This window comes from Phoenix dactylifera, chromosome 7 (assembly GCF_051530095.1).
Source record: "Phoenix dactylifera cultivar Ajwa chromosome 7, Ajwa_hap1_PhDact_Kaust_v1.1, whole genome shotgun sequence".
NCBI lineage: Eukaryota > Viridiplantae > Streptophyta > Magnoliopsida > Arecales > Arecaceae > Phoenix > Phoenix dactylifera.
The window spans coordinates 6,463,943-6,469,497 of NC_143196.1; the positions used below are offsets into that span (position 1 = coordinate 6,463,943).

Consider the following 5,555-nt stretch of genomic DNA (forward strand, 5'->3'; position numbering starts at 1 on the left):
TTTTCTTGGAGAGATTCAAGTTGAATGGTTGAAGGATTTCTTCCTTCTCTCCAATCAAATTAAGTTGGTATTAGAGCCTCAATCCTCTTCATCTTTAGGAGTAAGTTGGTATCAAAGCTTTGCTTCTCTATATCCGTGGGGACCTTATTTTATAGACCCAACATGCGAGCAATACCAAATAGGAGAAGAGCTATTTGTGCTTAAAGTACACCGAAGGATAAAAACGAGTATGGCTTCTAGTTCTACCTCGATAAATGATGAGATGACGGGATATCTCACACAATTAGAGGAGAAGATCGCCCAACTCACCGATATCATCTTTCATGTGCGACACCTTCAATATAAGCACCAGCAACTCCAATTGTAAAGTTGTCTCCCATGTCTGAAGATGAGGATCTACTATCCAGTACGGAAGACTAATATTGGAAACCATCTCCAAACAAAGTTAAGTGGTTCACCCATGAGGCGAAGAAAAAGGCATTTTTCTACATTCAGATTTGGCATAAGCTAAATCCTCTAAATAAGAGGAGTCCTGATGCAAAAGTATTACGAGACTTGATATGGGCCACTTTGGTTACTAAGAATATTCAGACCAATCATGATGCTTGTGATTAAATTTGAAAAGAAGTATATAAGTATATAAGGATAGGTCCTTGTGTAGGGAAAACGAAAAGAGGCCATTATTAGCACCAACCACAATGCTCTAGCCCGCAATCTCATGCACCAAGTTTATTGAGTTTGGATTCTCCCCAATTCAGCATAGAATGTGCATGGCCCACATGGTCCCCATGGTACATCAAGATTGCACGAAAGAACGAATAGGAAAACAAGAGCCTGAATTAATTATTTTGGAGGCCAAGAAGAGAAGAAACAACGGGAGAACGAGCAACAGCTGTTACTCAGTAGTCACTGGTGTGGAGCTGCTCGGGTGTGGGGGGGATGAAGAAGGTCTCGTAGACGAGCCCAGCGAGACCGCCGCCGATGAGTGGGCCGAACCAGTAGACCCAGTGGTCGTTCCAGGACCAGCTCACCAGCGCCGGCCCGAACGACACCGCCGGGTTCATCGACGCCCCGTCGAAGGGCCCGCCGGCGAGGATGTTGGCCCCCACGATGAAACCGATCGCGATCGGTGCAATCGTTTGGAGGCTCCCTTTATTGGTGTCCACCGCGGTGGCGTAGACGGTGTAGACGAGGCCGAAGGTCATGACGATCTCGAGGAGGAGAGCCTCCCAGACGCCGACACCGGTGAGGCCGAATGTGCCGGTGGCAAGGCCACCGGTGGATAAGCGGAGCAGCACGCTGGCAACGGTGGAGCCGAGGAACTGAGCGATCCAGTACAGGATGCCTCTTAGTAAAGTGATTCTGCCGCCGATGAAGACACCGAAGGTCACCGCCGGGTTGATGTGCCCGCCGGAGAAGTTAGCTGCCACCGACACCGCCACGAACAGTCCGAAGGCGTGAGCCACCGATGCTGCTACCAGGCCAGCCGGCGTCGTGGCACCGCCGCCGGTCAGCTTGCTGAAAGCCATGCCGGAGCCCTGGCCAGCGAAGACGAAGATGAGCGTGGATATGAACTCCGCGAGGGCGGCCTTGAAGGCGCTCGGGTGAATCACCTCCTCCCGAGTCCCGATCGCTATCCGAGGGATCGGCATTTTTTTTTTTTGGCCTCTCCGCTTTTGAGCTCTCTCTCAGCTTCTCGTTCTCTCTAGACTATCATACTGGGAACTTATGCGTAGGGGTTGGACTTAAAAGTTTGGCTGAAATCAAATTAGATATTCATGCATATGTATACATATAAACTTATTCCAAATCAAATTTAGGAAGGGAGAACATGGTAAGAAATGATTCGGAAAGATTTGGTATTAATTTTTTCGACGCTAGATGCCATGCACCAAAACCATTGTAGTCTATAAACTAACATATAACCCGTATGATGTGCTGAGTATATTTTATTAATTAGTTTTGAAATATAATATAAAATAGATATAATCAAATAGATAACAAAATTATAATAAAATATAAAAGATATAAGAGTTTAATTATTTTCCAAAATAAAGACTGTATTAATAATATTATTAATATAGGTCCACATAGTAAATGGAGAGTTCGGCACAAGTTGAACCTCTATCTTCATTATATATAATAGATAATATATATAATATATAATAAATTATATAATTAAATAGAATAGATATAAGAGTGTTATTTACTATCCAAAAATAGCATCCACATAGTGAATAGATAGACCTATACTATGTAGACACAATGGATAATAAATTATATAATCAAATAGAATAGATATAAGAGTCTTTTTTATTATCCAAAATAAATGTAATATTAATTATATCATTAATATAGGCATCCACATGGAAAATGGAGAGCTCTACATAAGCAGCACCTCCATTTTAGTGCATATATATATATATGGATGAATGGATGGATGGATACTCCCAATCCCGAGAAGTTGAGCATGGATCGCCTCCATGGACCTGCAAAATAATAAACAAAGGGAAAATGCTCGCCGAATTGGCTCCGACCGGATCCGCCGATGCTTAAGTTAGTAAAAATTTTATAGATGGAAAACGAAGGAGAAAGAAAAATGGGAACAAATAGACAACTCTCCCCTAGCCAAGGTGGTTTTTCATTTGTTGTTATTACCACTTTTGGAGAACCATTCGGACCTCTTTATAGCTAGAGTCCGAATCTTCCAGAATCGCATCCTAAAAAACTCGAGGTCATGCCACAACGGATTGCTAATGTGGTGTATCAACCTTGGGGACGTGTCGCGGCAACCTAGCATATGGTAGGACCAGGCAGGCCTTTAAGGCGATAGAAGCTGAATTGCCCATTCTACAAGAAGGCTCGACTCTGCATGGGTCCACGGTCGAGGTTGTAGAAATGAGCTAGAAAAAAATCAGTCTCGGGGATTGGATGCTTTTGCTCTACTCGACCTGCCCTTCATATCTACCTAATAAGACCGAACCAAAATGCCTCGGAGGAACTTCGGATGCATGCATCCCACAATATAGCATGCATGATTGATGAATCCTTATGCGCCACACCACACTAGATATCAATTGCTACAACATTGGCCCCTCCACTGTCAAGTCCGAAACAACATCTAGGTTCAGGCGAAGGAAGTAACTGCCAGCATACTTTGCACTGCTCCAAAAAAGATGCAGATTGAGAGGTCGCAACTTCTTCTACGAGACAGTTGAATTCTGTCCTTTGGTCTTCCAAAAAGATACGGGTTGTCAGAAGTAAAGAGGGTAGGACACACGTCCACCGATTTGCTCGTATGAATCATATAAGCCATCCAGTTACCTACAAGAAGATAGGGAATGGCTTCTCTTGAAATCAACTTGCAAGGTTATTTTGTGACCTCTATTTTTTTTTTCCACCAAGGGGGTTCGATACTTTTTAATCTTCTCCCTCTCCTCTTTACCATGGCATAGTATTTCTATGGATCCTTCGTGGGGAGAAGGTCTTCATCAACACATTAAGGTACTCTAGCTAGCTCTTCGATGGGCTATGGAAAAGATGGGCGAAGTAGAATTTGAGCAAGAGTCAAGATAGGGCCGAGGAGGCCGAGGTCTAGGCTTTTGGGATCGGTAGGGAACTGTTGAAGGTAAGATAGCCAATAGTTGAGGCCGAGAGAAAATCCCTCGGTTGACTTCCAATGAGAGATCATTGATTCCTTGATCTAATAGGGCTTCTGAAAATGCCAGAAGGGAATTGCTAGACTGCAGTCATACCTTATTTTCTTATCTCCTAATGGGAGTCGTCCCAGGAAAAAGTTGGATTCATTGAACGAGTGCCCTTCATCGGGGCATGGCGAGTAGACCTTTGGATGTATCTCCTCTTTGGTCTTTGGGACAAAGTGCCAAGGCTTTAATCAGCTTGTCTCTTTTCCTTCCTCTTCTTTTCTCTCTTCCTTTCTTTCTTTTTTTTAGTAGATTGGCTTGATCTCGAACCTATCATGTAATTAAATATTATTGATGAAATGAAAAAGGATTCTTATATTTACCTCCACCTGGATTGTCTATGTTTGGTCATCCACAGGTTGTTAAGATAGCCAAATCGGGTTTGATAGTTGGGATAGAGTCATAATTGATGGAATACAATCATCCATGATCATTTTAGTGTTTTTAGATAAGAACATAATATCGTGATGCTCTTGAATATTAGCCAAGAAAGAAAGATAAACTCAAAGACTATAATAAGGCAAGACTATGATAGGATGAGTTGAACCCATACATAGGCTAGTTGAGAAAGAAAGATAAAGCAAAGTACTTCAGAGATAATGCTTCCTGGAGATAGTCTAGGTCATGAAAAAAATTCCATTATACCCAAAGTTGATAGTAGCACCTCTGACCAAGATGTGTGTCGAAGTTGTTGCCTGATGCACAGTATAGCCTCTTATGGACTTTTGAGCTGGCATTCAGTTGGTTCTTCTGATTAGTAATGCTCGGATGATCGAACCAAGCGTACTTCCTCCCGTACAAGCCTAGTTGAGATTAGGACTTAAAATCGGTTAGGTTCTTCTGGTCAGCGATGCTCAAGTGATTGAGCCGAGCATGCTTTCTTTCATCTGAGCCTAGTTAAGGCTAGAATTTAAGATTGGTTGGGTTCTTTTGGTCGACGATGCTCGTGTAATTGAGTCGAGCATACTTTCTTCCATCCGAGCCTAGTTAAGACTAGGACTTAATATCAGTTGGGTTCTTCTAATCGACAATGCTCGGATGATTAACTGAGTGTGCTTTCTCTCGTCTGAGCCTAGTTGAGACTAAGACTTAAGATCGGTTGGGTTCTTCTGATCAACGATGCTCAAGTGATCAAGTCAAGCATACTTCCTCCCATTTGAGCCTAGTTGAGACTAGGACTCTTCTGAAGGTTCCAATCAATTTTGGAATATCTCCATGGGAGTACCTGGAGTTCAGCTTTTCGAGTTTAGCTCCCTAGCATGTAGGCTTATAGAACTAAGATCGAAATTATTTTTGGGTTGTCCCCACAGGAGAACCTAAAGTTCGGCTCTCCAGATTTAGCCACGTAGGCCTACAGAACTGTGGTTCCAATTATTTCTAGAGTGTTTCCATAGGCCAGTCGGACCGGTGCTAGGTATTGCATTGAAGAAGAGCTAAAATACAACTTCATTAGCAACAAATATACAAGAGTAAATTCTATAAGTCTACAAGGTTCTGTATGGGCGTGTGTTTAGTCCCACATTAGCTATGCACTGGGTAGATCTTGGATAATTATACAAGACTAAGAAATCTAAATAATATAATATATTTTGGCTTGCCTTTTTGGGTGAGGTTTAGAGTTGCGACAAATGGTATCAGAGTAGATCCGACCCATGGCCTATATGGACTATAGAACACTATAGCATGGGCCCATTAGGACTGACCGTGGGCTGATCATAGTATTTATGATTAGATTTGAACCCTTAGCCTGATGACAAAATAAGGGCCTAAATGGGCAAAGTATGTGAAGATCCATACGGGTGTATGTTTAGTCCCACATCATCTATATACTAGGTAGACTTTGGATACTTA

General features: G+C 42.5%; 1 pseudogene; it reads right to left on the reverse strand.

Annotated features, from left to right (window-relative positions):
* Positions 1-665: 665 nt before the first annotated feature.
* LOC120105049 (putative aquaporin TIP1-1 pseudogene) lies at positions 666-1,656 on the reverse strand (annotated as a pseudogene).
* Between the last annotated feature and the right edge of the window lie 3,899 nt (positions 1,657-5,555).